The sequence below is a fragment of the Mus musculus genome, chromosome 13 (assembly GCF_000001635.26).
Source record: "Mus musculus strain C57BL/6J chromosome 13, GRCm38.p6 C57BL/6J".
NCBI lineage: Eukaryota > Metazoa > Chordata > Mammalia > Rodentia > Muridae > Mus > Mus musculus.
Genome location: NC_000079.6, coordinates 105897035 through 105909343, shown reverse-complemented (window position 1 = coordinate 105909343; position 12309 = coordinate 105897035). Strand labels below are relative to the sequence as shown.

The 12309-nt window shown below is 36.0% G+C and overlaps 1 pseudogene; it reads right to left on the bottom strand.

Annotated features, from left to right (window-relative positions):
* Window positions 1–7200: 7200 nt before the first annotated feature.
* Gm48212 lies at window positions 7201–7667 on the bottom strand (annotated as a pseudogene).
* Between the last annotated feature and the right edge of the window lie 4642 nt (window positions 7668–12309).

The following is a 12309-nucleotide window of genomic DNA, read 5'->3' as shown; positions in this document are numbered from 1 at the left end:
GATACAGCAGAGTCTTTTCATAGGTTGTATTGGGTTGAGAAGGTAGAATGAGAAGGATGGTTATAAAATCTTACCCTTGGGATTCCAATAAGTTTTTACTTGTTCTGTTTAACACTGCATTTGGATTGGTGGCTAAATGTACATGGGACATACAAAATAATGTTTTATACATAAAAGCAAATCAGAACTAAAGAGATATTGAAACAAGGGATACTGAACTATAAATAATATATTAAATGTTATCCTTAGCTAATAACAACAGGGCTGCGTTTCTGGATAAAGGCAGGAAAAATGTTTTTCTGTCCTCAAATCATCTACAACTTCTTACTCAGAACCTTGACAGTTGGAGAAAGTACTTGACACTGTATCTCCCACATCCATCTCCCAGTGTCTGTCAGCTTTCTCTTCACAAAGCCTCCCAAAGCTCAAGGATATAGAATTTCCTATTATCTACCATTTCTTGTGTCCAGCATTCTCTTACCCCAAACTAACTTATTATGGATTCCAAATATTAAATAAGAATTAAAACTTAGAACATTTATTTTCATTGAAAGTTGCCTAATTTTTGAGCCTACAAAATCTATAGAAAAATGATATTTTTAAATATAAAGCCTTTTCTTTTCACATTCTTTCTTCACTATTCCAAATCCACATTCATTTCCTAGATAGGTCTCCACAAAGGTAGATGGATACATTGGAGTAAAAAGAAAGTTACATACATAAATGTATAAGATGATATTTATGTATATTTTTCCTGAAGATATCATCTTTGTTAACTAACATATATCATTATGATATTAACACAGAAGTACTTGATTTTCTTCCTCCCTACCTGAATAAACATGACCTATATGAACATTAATGGTTCTTATCCAAATAAGAGTGTCATGGCCTCATGAGTTCCATATGCATTCCATAACACTTATGTTTCATTATCTTATGTCTAGTTACTGGTTTATTCATTTTCTATACATTTCTAGATGCTTCTAATAAGTAGATTTTTGACAAGTGAGAAAAGCATATGATGGGTAGTGAATAAATCCAAGGAGTTAGTTTACTGAAGATGACTGTGTTGAAAAGTCTTTCACTGGATGTTTGTATCATTTTACTGTTTTCTTTGTCATCTGCAAGGCTTAATGGAGACAAAAAGGCGTCTTTCAACAAACACATCCTTAAAAGGCTTGAAAGCTAAGCTTTTATTCAACACAATTTGGATCTTGAAGCTTTGATATCAAAGCATTGAGAACAGGTGTTCATGACTCCTTGTAATTCTTTGGAAGTTTCTGTTACAGAACATCTGGTTTGTTTGATAGGCACTTATGTATTCACATTTTTTAGATGAGCGAGTGAAGCAGGTGTGGTTCTGAAGCACTGAGCACATTCACGGTTAATGGACTTAATTTCCCACTATCCATAATACCACTCTTTCACAAAAAGCAGTGATGTAAGGAACAGACTCTTTCAGAGATTCTAGTTTGAGGGTAAAATAATGTCTGTCTCCAAGATGTGTTCACCGAGTTATTAAAATGCTTGTCATTATGCAAAATGCTAATTCTGCTTTAGCATGCAACTTGCTTTTCTAATTTGCTTATGCATAGAGTTGCCATCTAGCCAATGGTTCTCATTTTTATTATTTGGTATGATACTTTAGGAAGTGTGAAGAGTATTTTGCATTTAGAAACGTTTGTTCCTACTTGGGGTAGGACATAGGAGTTAACTTTTAAGAAGTTTTGAAACAGTTGGTCTTAGGACAACAGTGCAAAACATCTCATTTACTCTGCAGAACTTCAACACAATCACAAATATAAAATTTTAAAATTCAAAATAGCAGAAGAGAACAAAGGTAGATTTCTACACCTTGGTGTTTTGTTTAAATGCATATAGCATAAAAAGCATAGAAGGAAAATACAAATCAAGTCAAGCCCCTTCTTCTAACTTCACACAATTGACTTTAACTATGAGAGTGCTATACACTAAACTGTATCCACCTACAATGAGTGTCTAACTCCAACTGCTACTGTATTTGGAAAAAAGAGGAAATTAGGGCCAAATATGTCATAGACTTAACTCACAATACAATGGATCATTTTTCTCTGTGTGCATATACATAAGTGAATAGGACATACAGAGAGATGAAAGTTGCCTCCCAGCCAGAAACACTGCCATTAGAAGAAACTAGGGTAGTACACTGACTTTGAACTCCTAGCTACTTGAAATATAAAACACATTACTTTTTAAGCCATGGAAACTATTACATGTAGCTATGATACCTGAAGAGATTTGTTTTGTGAAAAATGTAATTGTGTTTTTGTTGTAGCTTCAGAAAATATAATGGGATGTGGTCAGAAAGTAAATTTAAGCAAATCCTTTTTCTTCTCTTTAGATGATGATGATGATGATAATGATGATGATTTTGTTTATTTTAATCCCAAGTGTTGCCCCCATCCAGATCCCCCTTCAAAGAGTTCTTCCCCCCACCCTTTCTGCTTCACCTATAAGAAGATCCCCCCCCTTTCCCTGGGCATTCCCACCCCCTGGGACATAAAGTCTCTACAGGATTAGGCACACCCTCTCCTACTGAGGCCATACAAGGCAGTCCTCTGCTATACATGTGACAGGGGCCTCGGACCAGCTCATGATGCTCTTTGGTTGTTGGCTCAGTCTCTTGGAGTGCCCAGGGTTCCAGGTTGGTCTTCCTCTTGGGGTTGCCATCCCCTTCCGTTCCTTCAGTTCTTCTTCTAACTCTTCCATAGGGATCCCTAACCTCAGTCCAATGCTTGACTGTATCTGCATCTGTCTCGTTCAGGTGTTATTAGAGCCTCTCAGAGTACAGCCATACTACATCTCTATCTTTGAGCACAACATAGCATCAACAATAGTGTCAGGATCTGGTGCCCACCCATGGGATAGATCCCAAGTTGGACCAGTCACTGAATTTCTGCTCCCCCCTTTTTTTTTTTTTTTTGTCCCTGGGTTTCTTTTAGACAGGAACAATTCTGGATCAAAACTTTTGAAGGTGAGTTAGTATCCTTATCCTTCCACTGGGGCCCTATCTAACTAATGGAGGAGGTCTCTTCATATCGCCAGTGTTGAAGATTTTGGCTAAGTTCATCCCCACTGAGTCCTGGGAGCCTCCCCTATCCAAGGACTCTTGAACTTTCTAGAGGTTACCCTAACCCCCAATTCCAGCAGCTGCATATTTACATTCATTCTCCTGACCCCCATGGGCCTTTCTTTTGTCTCTATACCTAATCTTGATGCTACCTTTCCCCCTTCCTGTCCCTTCTCTCATCCAAGTCCTTCTCTCCCTCTGCCTCTCACAATTATTTTGTTCCCCTTTCTAAGTCAGATCAAATCATTTGAGCATTCCTTTTTGTTTAATTCTTGAGGCCTGTAGGTTATATCATGGGTATTCTGTACATTTAGGCTAATATCCACTTATCAGTGAGTATACACCATGATGCCCTTTTTGGGTCTGGGTTACCTCACTTAGAACATTATTTTCTAGATCCATCACTTTGCTTGGAAAATTCATAATGTTCTTCTTTTTAATAGCTGAATAGTATTTCATTGTGTAAATGTATCACATCCTTTCAGTTAAGGGATATCTGGTCACTTCCACTGTCTGGATATTATAAATAAGGCTGCTATGAACATAGTTGAGTACATGTCCTTGTGATATTGTGGAGCTTTTATTGGGTATAGGCCCAAAAGTGGTATAGGTGGGTCTTCAGGTAGAACTGTATTCAATTTTTAGAGGAATTGTCAGATTGATTTCCAGAGTAATTGTACCAGTTTATAATCCCACCAGCTGTAGAGGAATGCTCACTTTGCTCCACATTACCCAGCACGTGCTGTAGCTTGAGTTTTTGATCTTCTGATTGGTGTAAAGTTGACTCTTGGGGTCATTTTGATTTGCATTTCCTTAATACCTTAGGACTTTGAGCATTTCTTTAAGTGATTCTCTGCCATTTTGGATTTCTCTGTTGAGAATTCTCTGTTTATATTTGTACCCCAGTTTTAATTGAGTTATTTGGGTTGTTGTTGTTTAACTTCTTATATTCTTTATAAAATTTGTAGATTATCATCAGTTGGAGAGGATGTACCTAGCCTCATGGAAACTTTATGTGCCAGAATGGGGGGGGGGGGTACCCAGGGGTGCCCTACAGCCTCTCAAAAGCAAAGAGGAGGAATGGAGGGGAAGAACTGTGGGAGTATGTAACCAGAAAGTGGGGCAGTAATCAGGATATAAAGTGAACAAATAAAAATAAATGTTAAAAATCTAATGTGTGTGTGTGTGTGTGTGTGTGTGTGTGTGTGTGTATGTATTTCTGTGTATATATACAATGTGTGGGTGACACTAGAGACCAGAGGGATGTGTTCCAGTCCTTCCAGCTCAAATAACAGATAGTTGTGAGCCGTCCAACATGGGTCCTGGGGACTGAACTTAGGTCATCTGGAAGAGCAGTATGTACTCTTTACCACTGAGCCATCTCTTCAGTCTTACCAAATTCTTTATATATAGAAACTTTTTAATAAAAGGAAAATATGAATGAAATTATCTTCTCAGTAGAACCTAACAAGCATATCTATACAGGTATGGCCTATAGTCATTTGCATTTCTGAATAGTTTGATTGAAGCTTAACACAAAATAGCAAACTTATTTAAAGCATGATTGTTTTCTTCATATTTTAAAATAAATTATGATGTTTCTGAACATGTGCTTTGTATATGACAACATTGTCCCACAATGTCAACAGCTTGAAAAGATTCAAATTGACAAGTTATCTAATATCTGTAACATAGCATTCCTTTCAGTTTATTTAGCTTGAACACATTTCCTGAGTAGAAAACAGTAGTGAAAACCTGAGAGCTTTAGAGTTATTTCAGTGGGCTTCATTCAAGGGAGGTGTAAGGCTGGGCATGGATTGAAGCTCTCTCCAGCAGATATCTATTGCTGTATAACAAAGTAGCATTATAGAAGCTATATTTTTTTCTACCTCCCTTTGGCATTTGTTTTTGCTTTATGCTTTTGTTTTTCATTTACACTTCAAAAAATTAATGAAAGTTGTCAATCTTAAATATTAATCAATGTAAAATTCTCTATTGTTCAGTGTATTAAGTTGTTCTAGTAGCAGTAGGGGATTGGTTTTGAAAAGGTCTTATATGCAGGACACGTAGGGAGAGAGATAGATGCTCAATTATTAAGTTTAAGTACCATTACAAAAAATAGCTAAATGGCCCTGTCTGCTTAGGATGAATACAGGTGATAGGGAGATTGCAATGATTTCAGAAACACATGCTTGAGACAGTCCATAAGCACCTAACTGAATGGGCATACATAATTGGAGAAGAGTGAAGCACATCAACAGATGAAATGTGAAGAAGGTAATTACACAAGCTGGTTTCAAGAAAGAAGATATACGAGACACTCTCCACAAGAAGAGCTCAGAATAAATTAAAGAATCATATAAATGATACTTGGAAGAATGTTCTAGGAGAAGGAAATGGTAGAGAATAAATAAATAAATAAATAAATAAATAAATAAATAAATAAATAATAACTGAATGGCCCTGTCTGTAGCATTGAAAAATTACAAGGAAACCAATATAGGCAAACTTCTCCAGGTAAAAAGACAATGTGTTAGGAGAAGACATCGGAAATGAAGAGGAGGGTTACATTGGGCAAGGCTTTGCACGGTGCTGTTCTGTAACATTGGACAGCCACTGAGAGATTTTAAAAGAAGTGAGATGAACAAATACACCACACACACACACACACACACACACACACACACACACACACACACACACACAAACTTTACACAATTTAATGTGTATGGGTATTTTACATGTATATGTGTGTATGTATGTATGTATGTATCAGAGCCTCTGCAAGTGTAAAAAATGTCTTGAACTGTATGGCCACCCCTCCAGCCCCCTTGTCTTATATTTTAAATACATTCTTTGACAGTTTTCTTCTAATTATAACCTGGATTTATTCCTAACACTCTAGATGATTAATTCCTGGTTTACAGGTTGTAGTTCTAACAGTCAAATATGCCATAATTTTCAATGTTTCTTTCATGACATAGCACATGCTCTTTTTTTCATGTCTCAAAAACCAATAGAGAATTTACCCTCGACCATTCTACACCTTCAACTACTAAAATTCATTTAAAATATTACATTTACTTGATTTTAGTATCATGACTAGAGTTGTCTGAGGGATTTATTGAGATAGAGTATGTAAAATATTTAGTATATTGTCAATCATGGAAAATATTCTGAATAAATATTTGATGATAATATTTACTAATGTTACCCTGTAGTTATTTAATGGCCCTTTCATCTAACATCATGACCAAAATTAACAAAATGCATTAAAACATCTAAATGTTTTCTTGATCCTACCTTATTTTTGTCAGACTAATTTGTGCATTGCCCTGTGTTTATTTAAAATATTCAGATATAATTGCATTTCTTTTATCCTAATGCTTCAATAAGTATCCATTGAAACACAATAAAATTCCACCCACATTACATTAGCTTATAATATACTGGCTGATTTGACATCCAGCTTCTTATTACATCTCTTCTTCTGTTGCTTATCTCCACATAATTAATGCCAATTTCTTATCCTTATCTTTGACCCTGACAATCTCATTCCTGGCATAGAGTTCTTAACATTTTCTGACTTAATAAGGATCTTTGCAAGATTTCTCTCTCTCTCTCTCTTTTTTTTTTCAGAGCTTCTGTGATGATGTGACTCTAGAGAGAAATACCCTTTATTATACCCACTTTTCAGGCACACCTTATCATTATGTTCTTCTAAATTTCTTCCTATAGTTATATTATGATTCATTATTTATTATATTTATTATTTTATTTTTTCTCATTGCGCAAATTCTATGAAGATCAAAATATTTCCTGCTATGCTTAGCATGCTGTCTCGTGAACCAAGGATAGTGCTGATATATAAAATTAGAAGTAGGTGAAAAGAAGAATTGATGAGGCAAGGTAATCATGTGAAATATTGCTACTTTCCAAAGAATGATTCAAAAAATAAAAAGATATACAAACGTTGCATTGTGCTGTATATGAAATTTTATTTGCTTACTTTCTTACTTACTTACTTACTTACTTACTTACTTACTTACTTACTTACTTAAAATAGCACTAAGGTTTATTGAGGTATCCTAGTATAGGCCCTGAGGCTTGCCCATGGTGCTCTTGATATACCAAACCCAGACATTTTGCTATATGTTCTTGAGCAAGGACACCAAGCAATTAGCAGCCAGGTGGATGTTGTAGATTAGCTCATTTTCAATCATCTTCAGGTGGCCAGTGGAAACAGCCAGAAACTGCATCTTCATTTGGAACCTGATTGGGGATTTGACCTCATCAATGTTGGCTGCCATGTTTTCATTGTATGGCAACAGGAAAAGAAACTTGCCAGGCTTGTTTAGGCCTGGATCTGGGATATGCATGGTCTACTTGATCAGACACTCAGAAACCAAACAGGCGTTATCCTTCTCACCAAGCTTTTTGACCAACATTTTTGCTTATTAAGCTTCTTCCCAAACCAAAAAGGCGTTATCATTCTCACCAAGCTTTTTGACCAACATTTTTGCTTATTAAGCTTCTTCAGCACCTTAATAATCATGTGAATAAACAGACTGAGAAAGAAATTAGGGAAACAACACCCTTCTCAATAGTAAAAAATAATATAAAATACCTTGGCGTGACTCTAACTAAGGAAGTGAAAGGTCTGTATGATAAGAAATTCAACTCTCTCAGAAGATCTCAGAAGATGGAAAGATCTTCCATGCTCATGGATTGGCAGGATCAAAATTGTAAAAATGGCTATCTTGCCAAAAGCAATCTACAGATTCAATGCAATCCCCATCAAAATTCCAACTCAATTCTTCAACAAATTAGAAAGAGCAATCTGCAAATTCATCTTGAATAACAAAAAACCTAGGATAGCAAAAACTCTTCTGAAGGATAAAATAACCTCTGGTGGAATCACCATACCTGACCTAAAGATGTACTACAGAGCAATTGTGATAAAAACTGCATGGTACTGGTATAGCATCAGACAAGTAGACCAATGGAATAGAACTGAAGACCCAGAAATGAACCCACACACCTATGGTCACTTGATCTTTAACAAGGTAGCTAAAACCATCCAGTGGAAAAAAAGACAGCATTTTCAACAAATGGTGCTGGCACAACTGGTGGCTATCATGTAGAAGAATGTGAATTGATCCATTCCTATCTCCTTGTACTAAGGTCAAATCTAAGTGGGTCAAGGAGCTCCACATAAAACCAGAGACACTGAAACTTATAGAGGAGAAAGTGGGGAAAAGCCTCGAAGATATGGGCACAGGGGAAAAATTCCTGAATAGAACAGCAATGGCTTGTGCTGTAAGATCCAGAATTGACAAATGAGACCTCATGAAACTGCAAAGCTTCTGTAAGGCAAAAGACACTGTCAATAAGACAAAAAGGCCACCAACAGATTGGGAAAGGCTCTTTACCTATCCTAAATCAGATAGGGGACTAATATCCGATATATATAAAGAACTCAAGAAGGTGGACTCCAGAAAATCAAATAACCCCATTAAAAAATGGGGCTCAGAGCTAAACAAAGAATTCTCACCTGAGGAATACTGAATGGCTGAGAAGCACCTGAAAAAATATTCAACATCCTTAATCATCAGGGAAATGCAAATCAAAACAACCCTGAGATTCCATCTCACACCAGTCAGAATGGCTAAGATCAAAAATTCAGGTGACAGCAGATGCTGGCAAGGATGTGGAAAAAGAGAAACACTCCTCCATTGTTGGTGGGATTGCAAGCTTGTACAATCACTCTGGAAATCAGTCTGGCAGTTCCTCAGAAAATTGGACATAGTACTACCAGAGGATCCAGCAATACCTATCCTGGACATATATCCAGAAGATATTACAACTAGTAAGAAAGACACATGCTCCACTATGTGCATAGCAGCCTTATTTATAATAGCCAGAAGCTGGAAAGAACCCAGATGCCCCTCAACATGGATACAGAAAATGTTTTACATTTACACAATGGAGTACTACTCAGCTATTAAAAAGAATGAATTTATGAAATTCCTAGGCAAATGGTTGGACCTGGAGGGCATTATCCTGAGTGAGGTAACCTAATCACAAAAGAACTCAAATGATATGTACTCACTGATGAGTGGATATTAGCCCAGAAACTTGAAATACCCAAGATATAAGTTACAATTTGCAAAACACATTTAACTCAAGAAGAACGAAGAACAAAGTGTGGACACTTTGCCCCTTTTTAGAATTGGGAACAAAACACCCATGGAAGGAGTTACAGAGACAAAGTTTGGAGCTGAGACAAAAGGATGGACCATCTAGAGACTGCAATATCCAGGGATCCATCCCATAATCAGCCTCCAAACGATGACACCATTGCATACACTAGCAAGATTTTGCTGAAAGGTCCCTGATAGAGCTGTCTCTTGTGAGACTATGCCAGGGCCTAGCAAACACAGAAGTGGATGCTCACAGTCTGCTATTGGAAGGATCACAGGGCCCCCAATGGAGGAGCTAGAGAAAGTACCCAAGGAGCTAAAGGGATCTGCAACCCTATAGGTGGAACAACATTATGAACTAACCAGTACCCCGGAGCTCTTGACTCTAACTGCATATGTATCAAAAGATGGCCTAGTAGGCCATCACTGGAAAGAGAGGCCCATTGGACATGCAAACTTTATATGCCCCCGTACAGGGGAATGCCAGTGGCAAAAAGTGGGAGTGGGTGGATAGGGGAGTGGGTGGGAGTGTATGGGGGACTTTTGAGATAGCATTGGAAATGTAAATGAGAAAAATACCTAATATATATATATATATATAATATATATAAATATATTATTATTATATTATATATTATATAATTTATTATTTTATATTATATAATATATATTAATATATTAATATATATATATATATATATATGTATATATATATATATATATATATATAAAATCATGCGAAGTCTACCCAAAGCTTCTGTGTCATCACTGCACTGTGGATCACCCAGGATGCACACAAATGACCCAACGTTATAGATACCCATAAAAACTATATGAAGATGTACTAGATAGTATAGAGATGAAGTCATTATAATTCCATTACAGAGTGTACCTTTTTGTAAAGACTTCCCACTGGGAAAAGTATTCCAGCATTTCAGGTTAAAAGTACAGATTTAGTGATATGAAGAGGAGGTATATGGAGATGACTGAAGACATCAAAGAATATGCTCCCACGAAGGGAAACCCAGCTGAACCATCAAAAAAAAAAAAAAAAAAAAAAAAGAGCTACACACAGCACCACTTCTGAGGGAATGGTATAGGGCCTTTGAAGATTTACTCTCCAGAAAAAATAAGGAGAATGCTGTAACAGATTGTTAAAACCAACCCCCTTCCCCAGGTTTTTGGAAATTAGCTCGTGGGTATGTCTAGAAAGTCATACAATTGTGAGAATAGTGAACTTGATGGAATTCTCTCACTAGGAATGGACTGTGAAGTGTATAGCCTCATCCTACTCTTGGACCATGTTGTCTGCCTTTTGTGTCATCTCTCAGCTTCCTGTTGCCATGTCCTCCCTGTCTTAGGGATATCTAGCTCCCTGGAACCATATGCCAAAATAAACACTTAAGTTGACTTCGGTCATTTTTTTTTTAATCACAAATCAAAATTTAACAAAATATATGGCCTTTGCTATGCCAAAGTTTATTTTATATCTAGTTTTTAAAATTTATTTAAACCATGTAACAAAATGGAAGTTTATTAGTTGCTTTTTCTAGATATACTGTAAATATTGTAATTCCTTTTATTATGTTGAAATTATATATACCATTTATTAATTTAAATAATTTAAGCTATCTTTAATATTGCTTCTCATATTGATATTTCTATCAATAATCTGCTTTTTATAGTTTGGTATTCTCAAACATGGTCTTAGAGCTAAAAAGAGAAGTAACACATACTCTCATCCCTAACCCAGAACCTACCTACTATTGATAAACACTTGCAAATGAATATTTAGTTTTCTTCAAGAGAGCCTTACTGGAGAAACAAATCCTTCTTAAGGGTAGGTAGGTTCCATGCCTAGCAGTAGATGTCCAACAGAAAATGACCTCAGTGGCATCTCTGGATGTTATTTGTGGAAATAGAACACTTTTTGTTTTTTACTCTTACAGAGGCTTTGTGAATAGACTGTGGCTTCCAGTTTTGTATCTTTATGGGGTTCCTGTGTGTTCAAATATCTGTTTCTCTGCATCTATATGTGTTTCTTGAGCTCTTAGAAAAAAACAAAAACTACTTTTCTTGTATTATTCATTATATTCTGATTTGTATGTCTTTGTTTTATTTTATCTTATTTTATTATCACAACTTAGACCCCTGTTTGTTTTTTAGCAAGGGACACAAAGGGTATTGATCTGGATGGGAGGGAAAGAGGGAAGGAACTGGGAGAAGAAGAAGGAGGGGAAAATGTAATCAGAACATATTGTGTTAAAAAATCTGTTTTCATTTTAATTACTATCATTTTATTATTTAAAACAGCCTTTAAATTTAAGTATGATTTGATCATATTATTTTCTCCATCAATTTTTTAAAATTCTCCCTTCCTTTCTTCCCACTCAATTTTAAATGCTTACTCAAAATAAATAAATAAGTAAATACATACATACATACATACATACATAATCTAATACAACAAAAACAAGAAAACAAAGCAACAACATTTTCCTCCCAAATAAAATAGAACAAACAAATAACAATATGCAATCAAATAAAAACACATATACGGAGGATCCCGCAATACCTCTCCTGGGCATATATCCAGAAGATGTCCCAATCGGTAAGAAGGACACATGCTCCACTATGTTCATAGTAGCCTTATTTATAATAGCCAGAAGCTGGAAAGAACCCAGATGCCCCTCAACAGAGGAATGGATACAAAATATGTGGTACATTTACATAATGGAGTACTACTCAGCTATTAAAAAGAATGAATTTATGAAATTCCTAGGCAAATGGATGGACCTGGAGGGCATCATCTTGAATGAGGTAACACAATCACAAAAGAACTCAAATGATATGTACTCACTGATAAGTGGATATTAGCCCAGAAACTTAGTATACTCGAGATATAAGATACAATTTGCAAAACACATTAAACTGAAGAAGAATGAAGACCAAAGTGTGGATACTTTGCCCCATCTTAGAATTGGAAAAAAATCA